This window comes from Triturus cristatus, chromosome 9 (genome assembly GCF_964204655.1).
Source record: "Triturus cristatus chromosome 9, aTriCri1.1, whole genome shotgun sequence".
In the NCBI taxonomy this organism is placed as follows: Eukaryota; Metazoa; Chordata; class Amphibia; order Caudata; family Salamandridae; genus Triturus; species Triturus cristatus.
Genome location: NC_140592.1, coordinates 433,258,225 through 433,275,395, shown reverse-complemented (window position 1 = coordinate 433,275,395; position 17,171 = coordinate 433,258,225).

Below are 17,171 nucleotides of genomic sequence, written 5' to 3'. Positions count from 1 at the left end.
CCGTTACAGATTCACTCAGCAGTTGATTGAGGACTTGACAGACAAGCTGGCACCACACCTCCAACCGCAACACAGGTATCCTACTGCGCTGACCCCACCAGATGAAGGTGATGGCAGGCTTAAATTGTTTTGCCACAGGTACGTTCCAATTGACCATAGCTGATGTGGGTGGGATGTCACAGACTATGTTCAGCCGTGTCCTGCGTGATGTTTTAGCAGCCATATTGGAGCACCTTGATGAATTCATCAAATTTCCTACTCCAGATGAGTTGACAGATGTCAAGGGTGATTTCTATGCCCTGGGTGGGATGCCCCATGTAATTGGGTCCATTGATGGTACACATGTGGCTTTGGTACCACCACAGGCACAGGAACAAGCCTATCGCATCCGCAAACATTACCACTCAATAAATGCTCTTGTGGTGTGTCTTGCTAACATGCTGATTTCCCATGTCTGTGCACGTTTTCCAGGATCAGCACACGATGCCTACATCATGAGGCGTAGCAGGGTGCCACAAATTATGCTACCTTGTTGGTGGGTAGAGTCTTTTTGTCCTATGTGTTGCGGTATCTTTGTCTCTCATGGCATCTCCTGACCCACTTATTTACATGATGTTTCCATGTAGGGGACTCTGGCTATCCCAAAATTCCATGGCTGATGACACCTCTCCGCAACCCAAGAACAGCTGCAGATCACCGGTACAACAATGCACACAGGCAGACCAGGCGAGTGATTGAGAGGACGTTTGGACTCCTGAAGAGCCGATTCCGGTGTCTGGACAAGACAGGCGGGTCCCTCTTTTATGGCCCGGAGAAGGTCTGCCAAATCTTCCTCGTGTGCTGCATGCTGCACAACATGGCAGTTGAGAAGGCAGTGCCACTCATCCTGGATCTGGATGAGCAGGAACATCCACCCGTGGAGGATCAAGGGCTTGCGCACAAGGCTAGTGATGAGGAGGAGGAGGGGGATGTTATCTGGAGTCAGCTCATACGCAACTTCTTCTCATAATGGTGAGTCACTGGGTATGAGTGTGCAAGCTTGTGGCATTGAGTGGCATGTGTTGCAAATGTGTTTGTCCAGCTGACTGAATGCAAAGTGACTTTGATGTGTGTTCTGATGTGTCACTCGAGTGATGATGTCATGCAACACAGTTTTGCAGAGAGAATTTCTTTGCAATTAACATGTGTCCAACATTGTTCATGTTTTGTAACTGTCCTTGTGTGCGGTGAGAATTGTTTTAGGAGACTTCTTGTGTGTCTGTCATTCCCAGGTATTTAGCGCCTGTGGTCTGCTCGTGTCATCATTGTCCTCCTGCGAATCCTCGTGAGGATTGCAATGTGTGCTGAATCTGCGTTCCATGCACGGACCTGTGGAAATGTCAGTTTGGGTAAGGATTTCTGCAAGGCTTTTTGGTGGTGGTACAGGGTGGGAATGTGTGGTGACTGCTTCTGTGCATGTTGTGGTACCATGCATACATGTCTTCTCACCATGGAGCATATAAAATGTAGCATCACTCCCATGACATGATAGTCACCCTTCTTGACAGTCATCTGTAGTGGAGTGCGGCGTCTGATGAAGGCATCAATGTGTTTAAACCTTGCCTCTGAAACATTGCAGATGCTATGGGTGGACATAGTGGGGAACATCACAACAACAGTCTCCATGGGAAATTGCAGCCTCTCCGTGTGCAGCAGGATGTGTTTGGCTCATCCCCTTAACTTGTGTGCTAGTTCATTGGGATTTACATCATCCGTGTTGTGAAGGGGGTGTCCAGCGTATGTCCCACATGTTCTGTCAACTGACCTGTGAATCTGTTAATACGGATGCATATCCCTTTGTGTGTGTATGTGGAATAAAGGTGTTCAGCACAATCCAAAGTGCCTCATATCTGTCACTGCAGCTCTCTTGCCAGTTTGCATGCATCATCTATGGCATAATTGTCAAAGAATGAGCATCTGTGTGTATGTGTACTTTGGCAACATGCATGCAGTGCTTTATGGCTAATGATCTCTATTGTGCATGAAGTACCTGGTTGTGTATGTATTTGTGCAGGTTGCTCCCCACAACGGACGTGAACGCCTGCTGATGGTGTGTCTCCTTTGCGCATCTCCGCATTTTGTTCCCTGATACAGTGGCTGTAATTTATGTTGATTGTTCATACATTTTCTCGGAGTGACCCATGAGCAACCTGACACTCCTTCCTTTACATACACCTGTTGCACTGTGCCTTTCAGACCTCCTTGTCTTTGTGTGCTAATTTTTGCCTAATTTCTAACCCCTTCCGCCTGCTGCTGCCTCACCTGCGGCACCGCCACTCAGAGTGCCCTGATTCTGCAACCCCCAGGCCTAAAAAATGCTCAGCCCTTCCCCCTCCACCCATTCGAAATGCAGCCACCAGCTTTTCTGTGCCACTGTAGCCCCAGCGCCGTGCCAAAGGCAGGACCGTCTGCGCCTGCAACATGCACAGTGCACAACCCTCTAGTCTTTGCATGACCCACGTCACACAACAGGCTCATGCTGCAGCCACTCTCCAAGCAATGTCCTCGTGACAATCATCCGCCTGCTATCAGGCAACCCCTAAGCACACACACGACACCTTTGCATGCTGAGTATGCTACTCCAACTGCCTACACAGTGCTGCCCAGCTTGCCAGACCCTGTCAGAACAACCAGGTAATGAGCCTCCTACTCCACATCCACCCCATCCACCAGCACGCCATTGGACTCTGTTACCTCCTCAACACAACAGCCCCACACATCACCTTCATGACAGTAACCTGGACAAAAGCATCCTCAGCACATGACATCTTCATTGCCATCTCAGACGGATACAAGATCACCCGCAGGGACGGCAACACCAATCCCGGGGGCTGAATTGCTATTTATTCAGAAGTACACCCTCAGAGTCACAAATCCGGGTTTGCAGCAACTCCCTGGCAACCCTCAGAGTAACACTCATCTACAGATCTGCAGACCTACATCCACTATTCCGCTAAGCCATCAACATGTACATCTGCACGCACGCCCTCACCTCCACAGGCTACATGTAGCTGGGGGCCAGGAACTTCTTGCTGGAGGGGAACCACACCACCATCCATCATTGGTCCATCAACATTTGAATCCACATCTCCGACAAGCAACACAGTGCCCCACACCCCGCTACCGATCCCCCAAAGATGCTTGATGTAAGTCGCCACAGACAAGCTGAGTGGGACACTCAAACCAACACCACCGCCACACCCTGCAACCTCACACCCTGGATCAGCAACTGATCCAACAATCTTGCCACGTTGACGGACTTTCCTGTGAAGCACAACAACAGTTAAGGCACCTGGGACACGGCAGACCTACTGGACTCCTACAGACCTAGCCAGACTCTTGTGCAAACCTTGCAACACAAAGAGCCATCATTTTCCTTACAGCCCTGGAAAACACCACACACAGCCATATCCATATCATCAGCAAGGACAAGTAGAGATCCTTCAGATAGTGCCGAGACCCCCAAACACACGACATCAAGGAGCTCATCAAAATTGTGAGTGAACTGACAGCATATCTCCATCCAAGACAACCCACCCTTGCAAGGCAGATCCCATCCCTTGCAACTTTGTTACACTGCATGCTCATGGCCATACACGACAGCCTTGGCACACAGAGGCAGACAGCACAATTATCCGCAGGACAAACCCCCCTCAGGTTCTGGCCTCCCACCAGCAGCAAGTACACAACCTGGCTCATGTGCAACATACACTCTGGCTCTCCATCAGGCCCCTTCCCACACATCTACACCACATCATTCCACATCCTTGAAGCCCACGTCCAGCGCGTCATGAATGTCTCCTTTGAGTTTGCCACATTCCATGGGTGCAGGAGGCATGCAGAGCCCCAGGCCCTTCTTAAACAACGGACGGCAGTATCGCAGGATCTCCTGGTATATCACCCTGCTTCCCTACCCAACAAATGTCATCAGGAAGACACTCAACAAGCAACTGACAAATTTCCTCCATCTAACCAGCTCCAGACAACCAACACCAGACCATCTTCCACAGTAATCACACCACTGAAACCGTCATCATTGCCACCACCAACAACAACTTTGTCCTGCTCAACAATGGTGAGGCTATCACCCTTGACTTCTACACGGCATTCTACACCATGTGCTACCACACTGTCAGCTCACACATCTCCAACACTGGTATCCAGAGGAGGGCCCATGATTAAATCAGAAAGTAGCTCACCAGCAAGGCCCAGGGAGTCTGCCTCCACCCTGCAACATGTAGTACACTGGGGTCATCTGGCACATGCCACAGGGCTCTTCTCTCAGCGTGACGATCTTTAATGTCTCCATGATCCCCCTCTCCACCATCACATGCGCACACAACCTCATCATCTCGTATGCCATTGATGCCCACCTGCTCTGCAAACTCACCAAAGAGCCAGCCATTGCCAGATCTAAAGTTCAAGAAGGCATGAGATCCATTGATGAATGGCTGAACATCAGCCACCTGAGGCTGGACTTGGACAGGACAGAGGTCATCATCTGAGGATTGTCCCCTTACGGCTGGGTCAACTCCTTGTGTCCCACTGGTCTGTGCACCGCACCAGCACCCAGTGGCCACGCACGCAAGCTGGTGTTCATCATGGACCCATCGCTCACAATTACCATGCAACTCACCACCATCTGTACCTCATGCTGCAACACCCACCACATGCTGCAAATGACCCACAGATAGATCCACTCCAAGGCAAGACAGACCGTCCCCCTGATCCACGACACCAGCCGGCTCAAATATAGCACCGGCCTCTACGGAGAACAACAGCAAAACTGCAGGAGAACTTGTCCACATCCAGGGTGCATCCGCACACCTCATCTGCAACATCCCCCGCCCCAGCCACATCACTGTCCACCTGAGATAGGTACAATGGCTAACTGTGCACGGCAGGATCACCTTCAGACTCCTCAACCACACTCAGGAGGCAGTCCACAACCCCAGACCCAAACCGTCCTTGGACGTGTGTCATCCAACACCCCGTTGGCCCAACTACATGCAGCCCACCTTGCCCTGGCCACCATTCATCACATCCACATAAAAAATGCAGGCAGGAGATAGTTCTCCCACCTCGCCAAACAGACCTGGGACTCCCTCCCCGGGCACATCAACATGACCCATGACCTCTACACCTTCATGTGACTCTTCCAAATTGGTCTGTCTGAGCAGTATTGCAAGCCCCCCCTCAGCAGCTTGAGGCCATCACGGGTGAGTATTGTGCTCCATGTCTGTATTTTGTGATACATTGTGACCCATGTGTGTCCTCGACTGGACTCAGATCCAAGTGTATGGATGGCTGGAGTTAGTTCCACACTCAGGCATGCTTTGACATATCCCCACACATATGTTGTGGACTCAAGCTAAATGACTGAAACATAAAATTTCAATTATTACTTTTTTAATTTCTAGCTCTCTGGGGCTTGATTTGTGCACAGAAAAAGGGGCAATGCAGAGACCATAGAATCCAAAGTTCACAGGGGGAGATGAGATCCTTGGCATTTGAAGTTATCAGAGTCCAGCCCACAGTGTTTGGCATCATTGGTCAGACTGTGACCAGCAAGTCCATGTGACAGATGATGTCAGTCAATGAGGTGATGCTGTCGCACATGAAGGCCAGGTGCCAGGCCAGGTGACCTGGGAGATATGGATGGGCCACTGCCTCTCACGGTCTTTTCCGTGGATGACCCACCTTCCTCATGGGACCCTCAGATGCAGGCCTTGATGATGCTTGGGACACTCTCCGTCGGACGAATCCTCCTCCTCCTCCCTCCCTGTGGCTGGTGCTGGTCTGCGCCTGGTGGCACAGGGAGGGTTGCCCATGTTGTCGGCGATTCGATGGAGTGAATGCCTTATGTCCCTTTGCACCGCCAGGAGCTCAGCCAATCTTGCCTCCATCCGTCCTTGGTGTTGTTGTTGACTGGCGTGTTGCTCGGCCTGCTGGTTCTTGATCTCTGTGAGGGTCACCACTGCCTGGCTGATCTCCCTGGTGACACGCCGGTATGCATCCATGATGTGTATGTGTGACATACCGGTCCCTTCAGCTGGCTGGTCAGGTTCTCGCCTCCGCCTGCCTCCACTCCCACCACCCCTGCCCACACGAGCCTGGCCTGCCGTTGTGGGTACATCGGGTCTACAGGACCCCTGAGGAATGGCAGTGGCGGTCTGCCTCCTCCTGGGTGCCCGCCGCACCTTGTCCCTCCTGGTCAGACTGGCTCAGTTGTTCACTTCGGGCAGGGCTCCTCGGTGTCTCCTGGGATGTGGCAGGAATGGGGGTGGTGGTTGGCACAGATGTTCCTGAACCAGGTTCTGCAGGGGCTTGGACACCAGAGGGTCCAGGTCGGCCGGGGTCATCCGCGGAGTGTTGAGAGGCGTCGCTGCCGGTGGGATCAGGTTCCTCCCGAGCCTGTGACTGTGATTCTTTACCCCCATTGTTGGGGGGATATTCATCACGTTGCCCTGTGTGTGAGAGACAGACAATGTTAATGCTGTTTCATGCAACATCCATATTTCATACACATTCAAGTTGGCACTGTTCCTCAAGGTAGTTGTATGTGCCTAGCATTCTCCTCAATGTTCACTTGTGGATGGGTATGTTGCGGGGGACAGATTGATATGTTCTCCTGAGTCTTTGACATGTCGATTTGTGGCTTGGGTGCTTCTTCGGCTATGTATTGGTCTTGTTGTGTTGCATGTCCATTGTGACAGCGGGGAAATCCATTGTCTGTCCTGGTGATGTCTGCTTGTGTAAGGGGTGTGTGTGACAGGGCCTGCTGGTGTGTGTAGTGTGATTTGGCACTGGGGCTCCCAGGTGATGTAGCTGTCCCCCATGGAGCATGCTGCCATGACAGTGAGTGTGAGTTCCTGTTCTAGCCATCTGACATTGTTGTGTTGGTGTTTGGGTTTGCACTGGTCACAGGAGGGCCTTGTGCTGCCTACACCAGGGCCAAGTGTGAGCTATCTTGTCAGTACTTTCCCAATCCCTGTGCTTTGCGCATGGTGCATGGGTATGTAGCTGGGCCATATGGGATGAGGGCAATTGTGTCTGATTTAGACAATGGGGCATAAACATGGTTTTGGCATTAGCGGTGTTTTTGACTGTGGTTCTGGCCGGTGATGGCTTGGGGGTAGTTGCGTGCATTTGGTGTAGTTGGGGTATGGATACCATTACCCCCATGTTACATAAGTTGTTTGTGTACTCACCAGGCTCTCTAGCTGCAGTGAGTCTGTTGCAAAGGCTCATGGTTTGTGTGTGTGGGCCCTTTTAATTGGTCCATTTGTGGATGGGACTCTGTTTGAATTTTTTATGGGTGTGTTATATGGGGTGGTTGTGAGTTTGCCCCTCTGTTTGCCTGTTTGGATGTGTCCAGGTCAGTCCTTTCCATTTTTTATGCAGTGTAGACGTGTTTTCTGGTGTTGTGCGAGTCGAATAGGCCCTCCTTGTGCTGTTTTACAGTGTCTGTGGTTCAGTATGGTACAGGGGTACGAGTCGTACAGCCACACACCCCCATGCGTTGTGGATGTACGGTGTGTACAAGGACATTGCTATGTACAGTGCGTACACCCCATTGCTTATGTACGGTACGGGTGCATACACCACCATTGCTTATGTACGGTGCGTACCCGCAACATTGCATATGTATGGTGCGTACCCCCAACATCGCATATATACGGTGCGTACCCGCAACATCGCGTATGTACGGTGCGTACCCCCAATGTGTATGTATGGTGTGTAGCCCCAACATCGCATATGTACGGTGCATACCCGCAACATCGTGTATGTACGGTGCATACACGCAACATCGCATATGTATGGTTCGTACCCCCAACATCACGTATGTACGGTGCGTACCCCCAACATCGCGTATGTACGTGCGCACCCGCAACATCGCGTATGTATGGTGCGTACCCCCAAGCATACCCGCAACATCACATATGTACGGTGCGTACCCCCAACATCGCGAATGTACGGTGCGTACCCGCAACATCGCGTATGTACGGTGCGTACCCCCATCATCGCGTATGTACGGTGCATACCCCCAACATCCGCCGTACATACGCGATGTTGGGGGTATGCACTGTACATACACAATGTTGGGGGTACACACAGTACATGCACAACGCACGGGGGTGTATGCCTGTACGAGTCGTACCCCTGTACGACTCGCACCCCGGGAAGAACTTTCCCGGGATACAAGTCATACAAAGTTCACTTCGTAGCGGGTAATGGCATTCCCCGTGTACGGGACGTTTACCATACAAATCGAAAATCGGAAAGCCGGTCCGGATCGTACTAGTTTGGTCGGACTTCATTTTTACGATTTGTACGGAGAAGTGTCCGGGTCCGTCTCGTACAACTTTTCCCGATCTGATTCATACGGATAGGGCAGATCCGTATGTATTTTTCACATATGAATCGTACTTCATGGGTCGGACGGGACTCGTACGATTCGTATGGAAATATGTACAGATACGAGTCGTACGGGGGAAAAAAATACAGGATCGGAGTCGGCCCCTTAATATACATTTTAACAAATAAAATAAATGTAATTTAAAAAATATTTAAACATACATATATAAAATGTTATATATACATTTCCTTTAAAACAATTAATAAAATATTAATTTACATTTATTTTAGAATTTTATAAATATTTACAATATCTACATATATTTATAACAGAAAATATAATTAAAAGAACATTATATTATAAATTAAAATATTAAAATATTTAATAGTCTTTATTTTTTTTTATATTGCAGTCCATTGAGTGCAACAGTAGGGAAAGTGTTGGATAGCGGAGGGGTAAAAATTACTATTTCCACTTCAGGGAGTGCAGCAGTAGGTAAAGTGTTGGATGGCGGAGGGGTAAATATTACTATTTCCACTCCAGTGTGTGCAACAGTAGGGAAAGTATTGGATAGCGGAGAGGTAAAAATTACTATTCCCATTCCAGTGGATGCATCAGTAGGGAAAATGTTGGATACCAGATGGGTAAAAATTACTATACCTACTCCAGTGGGAGCAACAGTAGGGAAAGTGTTGAATAGCTGAGAGGTAACGATTACTAATCCCTCTCCAGTGGGTGCAACAGTAGGGAAAGTGTTGGATAGCAGAGGGGTAAAATTTTATATTCCCACGCCAGTAAGTACAATAGTAAAGAAAAAGTTGGATAGTGGAGGTGTAAAAATGACTATTCCCACTCCAGTGGATGTAACAGTAGGGAATGTATTAGATAGCGGAGAGGTAAAAATTTCTATTCCCACTCCAGTGAATGCAACAGTGTAGAAAGTGTTGGATAGCGGAGGGGTAAAAATTACTATTCCCACTCAATTGGGTGCAAAAGTAGGGAAAGTGTTGGATAACGGATGGGTAAAATTACTATTCCCACTTCAGTGAGTGCAACAGTTGGAAAAGTGTTGTATAGCTGAGCAGTAAAAACTACTATTCCCACTCCAGTGGCAGCAACAGTAGGGAATGTGTTGGATAGCGGAGAGGTAAAAATTACTATTCCCACTCCAGTGAATGCAACAGTGTAGAAAGTGTTGGATAGCGGAGTGGTAAAAATGACTATTCCCACTCCAGTGGGTGTAAAAGTAGGGAAAGTGTTGGATAGTGGTGGGGTAAAAATTACTATTCCCACTTCAGTGAGTGCAACAGTAGGAAAAGTGTTGGATAGCGGAGGGGTAAAAATTACTATTCCCACTTCAGTGGGTGCAACAGTAGGAAAAGTGTTGGACAGCGGAGCAGTAATAAATACTATTCCCACTCCAGTGGGTGCAACAGTAGGGAAAGTGTTGGATAACAGAGGGGGGAAAATTAATATTACCACTGGACTCAGTTCATAATTAAAAACAAACAAATTAACAACAAAGATTTTAAAAAACAAAAATAAAACATATATAAAAGTTTTAAATATTACAAAAGACAGAAAAAGATTAAAATGTTAAAACGATCTAATAACTACCTAGAAAGATTATTTAAAAAAATAAAAAATTATTTGAAAACAAAAATCTATTTTTCAATAAAAAATTTTATAAACAAAAACATTTATTACATAAATGTAATATTTTTTATATCCTACCCTATAGCACCACACAATTCACAACCCACATTTAATTTTTTTAATGTACCTCCATAATTATCAAAATCAATTATGAATTAAACAAATATTAACTTTTAAAAAAAGACCAATACAAATTAATTTACTCCCCAAACGTTACCCCTATAAAAACAAAACATACACGCACACAGAATAACAATAAACACTTACTATGAACATTTTTCAATTGATAAATTAATATTAATTATAAACTAATTTTTAATTAATTAAACATAAATGATTTTCCACCCTGTACTCCAATAAACACCACAACATACACCTAAAAATCATTACACAATTTCCATAACCAATTTTACATTAATAAATTAATATCAATTAACAACAACTTATTCATTAATATAAAATATTTTACTTCCCAACCTTTACCACTATAAACCCCACAACGTACATTGAAAATTACATACACAATTGCCATATTTTAATTTTAATTAATTAGAATTAATTAACAAACAATTATTACCTAATTATAAATAAATTACTTCCCACCCTATTCTCCTATAAACCCCATCACCCACTCCTAAAAAACAAAATGACATAATTAACATAATTAATTACAAATAATTAATTAAGAATAATTAACAACCAATTACTAAATATGTAATAATAAAATAACCCCCAAAATTAACACTATAAATTATAAATTAAATAAATATTATTAAATTCAAACTAATAATGCATTTATTATGTAAGTAAATTACTTCCCACCCTATTCCCCTATAAACCCACAACCCACTCCTAAAAGAATTACACAATTCACATAATTGCCAATTAAATATTTAATAATAAACACCCAATTAATTAATAATCAATAATAAATTAATTCCCACAATTAACACCATAGCATCTAAATTAAATAAATACTAATGCATAAAAATGATAATTAAATATAATTAAATTATCTCCCACCCTATTCCCCTATAAACCTACAACCCAGCTCCTAAAAAAATCACACAATTAACATAATTGCCAATAAAGTATTTAAAATAAATTAACCACTAATTAATAAATATTAATAATTAATTCCCACAATTAACACTATAAAATCTAAATTAAATAAATACCAGTACATAAAAAATAATCATTAATTTATTATAATCAAACTACTTCCCAACCTATTCCCCTATAAAGCCACAACCCACTACAAAACTTAAAAAAGCAAAATGTAATTAAGATAAAATTAAAAACTACTCAAAATGTAACACATATATTAAAAACAAAATAAATTCTTATACAAAAAATAGATCACATACTTTTAAAATATATACTAAAATACATAACACTAATTAAAACATTGATATTTTAACCAACTATATTTTTGCAAACAATATTAACAACTTCGATATTTCCAAAAACGATATTTCTTGCATGCAAGTCAATATTCTTAACCACAATATTCTTCCTGAAGATATTTCTGCATCACGATATTTAAAACTCAATATTTGTATATGTCGACATTTTAAACTTGATATTCTGCCTGTGCACCATTATGGAAAGAGTAGTATACATTGTGGAGACATGTTGTAGACCCTAGATAAAATATATAAAGGGCAGAGACTCAGTGAGTACAGTATTCAGCAAAGATACAGGGTGAAGAGTGGATGTTGGCCACTGAGAGCATTAGTGTTGTGCGAAGAGTGGGTTACGATGTTGAGAACAGATGTACAGGGTGCAGAGAGGATATGCAACTTGGAGAGTGGATGCATCAGGCTTACATTGGATGTGTGAGGTGAACAGAAGTAGTTTGCAGATATGGGAGTGGACAATGGATGAATATTAGCAGTGCAAATGCAGGGTATAAAATGTGGATGATAGAGATAAAACATGGAAAATAAAGAGCAAATGTGGAGAGCACAAGGCCCAAGTATAGTACGCATTTTGAGGTACCTGATGGAGAGTGGATGATCAGGGGCGATAGGTGAAATACTGTATGTAGCAGGGGGTGTGGTATGCATATATGCACAGCGGAACATTGAGAGAAGATGAGGGCTGTGGAGTGCAGATGTACAGTGTTGAAATAAATGTAGAACCTGCTCAACCACTGTAGCAAGAAGGATGTGACTCATGGGTATTGAATGTACAAGTTGGAGGTTGCTTGTGCAGAGTGGCAAAAACATGATAAGGGTGAAGAGGGAAGTTTTGGATGGAAAGCATATGGATGGGGGAAAGCAAGTAATGTGTGGACAGAGTTCAAGGAGGGTACAAAACATATTTGGAGGTTGGAGACCATGGGGCCGATTCCGATCCTGTATTTTTTTTCCCGTACGACTCGTATCCGTAAATTTTTCCGTACAAATCGTACAAGTCCCGTCCGACCCATGAAGTACGATTCGTATGGGAAAAATACATACAGATCGGCCTGATCCGTACGAATCGGATCGGGAAAAGTTGTACGAGACGGACCCGGACACTTTTCCGTACAAATTGTAAAAATGCAGTCTGACCGTACTAGTACAATCATGACTGGCTTTCCGATTTACGATTTGTACGGAAAACGTCCCGTACACGGGGAATGCCATTACCTGCTACGAAGCGAACTTTGTACGACTCGTATCCCGGGAAAAGTTGTTTCCGGGGTGCGAGTTGTACAGAGGTACGAGTCGTACAGGCATACACCCCCATGCATTGTGTGTTTACGGTGCATACCCCCAGTGCGCATGTACTGTGCGTACCCCCAGTGTGCATGTATGGTGTGTACCCCGAGTGTGCATGTACTGTGCGTACCCCCAGTGCAATGTACGGTGCATACCCCCAGTTCGTATGTATGGTGCGTACCCCAACATTGCATATGTACGGTGCATACCCCAACATTGCGTATGTACGGTGCGTACACCAACATCGCATATGTATGGTGCGTACCCCAACATTGCGTATGTACAGTGGATATTGGGGGTACGCACCGTACATACGCGATGTTGGGGTATGCACCATACATATGCAATGTTGGGGTATGCACCATACATACGCGATGTTGGGGTAGGCACAGTACATGCACACTGGGTGTACGCACTGTAAATACACAACGCACGGGGGTGTATGCCTGTATGACTCGTACACCTGGGGACTCTGCTTTTACGGCTGTTTGTGGCTCCCGTAAGAAAAGAGCCGTACGGAGTGCCGTAGGGACGAATCGTACTTGCTCGCCCTGAAACCGCTGCTTAAATATGTACGATCGTCGCGTACAAGCTGTTCCGGATCAGAATCGTTGGTTTATTTTAGCCGTATGGTCTTTTGTACGATTTTTATGGAAAAAGGCTTTCTGTACGAATCGTACTTCCTAGGTTGTAAGAAAAGTTTACCGGGTACGAGTCGTACGGGAAAAACGCTCCGTACAATGATTTCTACAGCCTTTTTTCAGGATTGGAATCGGCCCCCATATGTACAGGGTGGCATGCACAATTGGAGGTTGGAAGGTGCATGTGCAGCAGATGTGGAGGATGGATATGCAGGGCTAGGGACGACATGAGAATGGTAAAGAGAGACCATAGGCATTACAGGGTCCCCACCGACAGGATGAGGATCACACAGAGGGCATAGGGATCACACAGAGAGGGTGAAGAGGAAAAACTCCCATGGGCAAGTTGGAGTGGAGATTGGCAAAATGAATTACACAAAGGCAGGTTGGGCTTTCACTATGGATGCATATGTTGGGATGAAGATGTGGAGAAAAAAATATGGAATGGAAAGTCAATTGGAGAAAGGAGAGCACATACAGGATGAAGAGGGCATATTGAGCGTGGGGGTGGATGTACAGCAGACAGCACATGTGGAGTGCTTACAGATGATATATAGGTTTGAGAACAAATGTAAATGGTAGAGAGCAGATGGCTGTATGTCTAGGGTAGAGAGCAAATGCAGATGGAGTTTAAAGAGTGTGGAAAGTAAAGGACCAAGGTGCCGATCACGATCCGGCAAAAAATTCCCCCGTGCGACTCGTATCGGGTCTTTTTACCGTACGAATCGTACAAATGCCGTACAAACTGGCAATCACGATTCGCATGGTAAAAAGTCCATACGACCCGCACCGGGAATCATTCCCCACACGTCCTCGGGTCGGAAAACGTGTCCGACACGTCCTCGGACGATTTACCTTACAAACGTAAAAATCCAAGTCCGACCGAGGAATCACGATCCATCCCGTGCGTCCGAGCCTACAACCGTATGGAAAAAACACTGTCCGCACCGAACACCAATAGCAACCATGGAGACATGTGCCCGCATACGCGCCCAACACTCCCCCCAGCCCCCGTACGTCCGACACGTACCCCCCGTATATGTATACCCCCACCCGTCTATGTACACCCCAGTACGTTCCAGTCGTACCCCCACCCCAGTACGTGTCGTACCACCGTCAATGTAAACCCCCCCACCCCTGTACGTGTCGTACCACCGTCTATGTACACCCCAGTACGTTCCAGTTGCACCCCCACCCCAGTACGTGTCGTACCCCCCGTGTACCTACACCCCAGTACGTTCGAGCCACACCCCCACCCCAGTACGTGTCACAGCCCCGTCTACCTACACCCCAGTACGTTCCAGTCGTACCCCCACCCCAGTACGTGTCGTACCACCGTCAATGTACACCCCCCCACCCCTGTACGTGTCGTACCACCGTCCATGTACACCCCAGTACGTTCCAGTCGTACCCCCACCCCAGTACGTGTCGTACCACCGTCAATGTACACCCCCCCACCCCTGTACGTGTCGTACCACCGTCAATGTACACCCCCCCACCCCTGTACGTGTCGTACCACCGTCAATGTACACCCCCCCACCCCTGTACGTGTCGTACCACCGTCCATGTACACCCCAGTACGTTCCAGTCGTACCCCCACCCCAGTACGTGTCGTACCACCGTCAATGTACACCCCCCCACCCCTGTACGTGTCGTACCACCGTCCATGTACACCCCAGTACGTTCCAGTCGTACCCCCACCCCAGTACGTGTCGTACCACCGTCAATGTACACCCCCCCACCCCTGTACGTGTCGTACCACCGTCCATGTACACCCCAGTACGTTCCAGTCGTACCCCCACCCCAGTACGTGTCGTACCACCGTCAATGTACACCCCCCCACCCCTGTACGTGTCGTACCACCGTCCATGTACACCCCAGTACGTTCCAGTCGTACCACCACCCCAGTACGTTCCTGGCGCACCCCCAACACAACCTCCTAAGTACGGAGCGCACCCCATGCCCCAACATCACAACCGCATGTACGAGTCGTGCAAAGCCACACACAAGGACCAAATCGTACAACCAAATGGCCCATGTACACACCGTACACACGCTCAAAACGCACGTACACAACAAGGACAAAACAAAAAAACTCAACAATACACCATTCGAAAGGCACACAGCCACTAAACATGGCCAACAACCACTAAAATAACACAATCACTGACCTGCAACTGTCAAAAACAAACAGAGGCCCAATACACCACCACTCCTTATAACACACCCACCCAAAATTCAAACACTGCCACACCCACCCATGGACCAATAAAAAGGGCCCACACACACAAACCATGAGCCTTTGCAACAGACCCACTGCTGCCAGACACCACAGAACCAGACTACAAGCGACACCACATCTTACACTTGCACACCTTCACACGACCACCCTCACAAACACCCTCTCATCACATTCACACACACACACAACCATCCACACCCCCCCCCAACATCCACACACCCCCACACCCACACCATCCCCACCCACACCCCTCACCATGCCCACTACCAAGAATCCAAAGTTCAGTCACCGAGAGTTGGAGGTCCTTGTTGATCAAATCCTCAGAGTCGAGCCACAGATCTTTGGAACATTGGTCAGAAGCACCAGCCAGGCAGCCAAAACAGCCATGTGGCAGACCATCGTCGATGCTGTGAATGCTGTTGCGGACACCAGGAGGACCAAGCAGGATTGCCAGAACAGGTGGTACGATCTGCGGAGGAGGGTCAGAGCCAAGAGACAGGAGGAACACGACCAGGCCAACGCCACCGGAGGAGGGCCCTCCCGCAGACCCGTACACTACCATCCCTGGGAGGAGAGGGTGATGGCCATACTGCCGGTGGAGGCAGTTGAAGGAGTAGAAGGACTCCGAGACCCGGGTGAGTACACAAACAACGCACCTCACATGGGGGGAACTGCAACCACAAACAAAATTACTAACAGGCACGCAACCACCACAAGCCATCGCATGACTCAACCACACTCCATGAGCAGGCACATGCCACTGCTGCCACCATGCCCCATGCACCCAGCTGGACAATGTCAAGTCACAGGCCACAGAAGACAACAACACATGACACGGTAACCCGGATGGCGGGAGTGTGGGCACCAAGAATCACATAGTGCGACTCCAAAGCAGACAACAATGCCCTCTGCCCATATGGCCTAGGTCACAGCCAGACAAACACTGTGTCCCAACACAGGAATGACTTGCCAGCAAATGGCGGATGCCTTGCATCAACACATGGGGGTGAAGGCACTGTTTTGCACATGCCAGCAGCTAATGAACAGCCAACAGTGTGAAAGAGTGGCAGCACACACCACCACAGCAGCAGCGCACAGACACACAGCAGACAAAATGGGTGCCTGGAGATCAGAAACAAACTCACATCAACAGGCCAAGGGCCACTCAAAGATCTGCTAACAGTGTGTGCCCAGGAAGCTGGGCCAAGGTGACAGAGGGTGACACACGGAGGGAGGGAGAGGGGGACACAGAGGGAGGGAGAGGGGGACTGAGAGGGAGGGAGACACAGGAAGATGGACAGAGGGAGGAGGCTGACACACAGAGGGAGGGAGAGGGGGACACAGAGGGAGGGAGAGGGGGACACAGAGGGAGGGAGAGGGGGACACAGAGGGAGGGAGAGGGGGACAGAGAGGGAGGGAGAGGGGGACAGAGAAGGAGGGAGACACAGGGAGAGCAAATCAGTCCTTTGGTGTGTGGGAATGTCTGCTCGTCAGCAGGTGGACTGCGTGCATGTAGACAAGGGTGC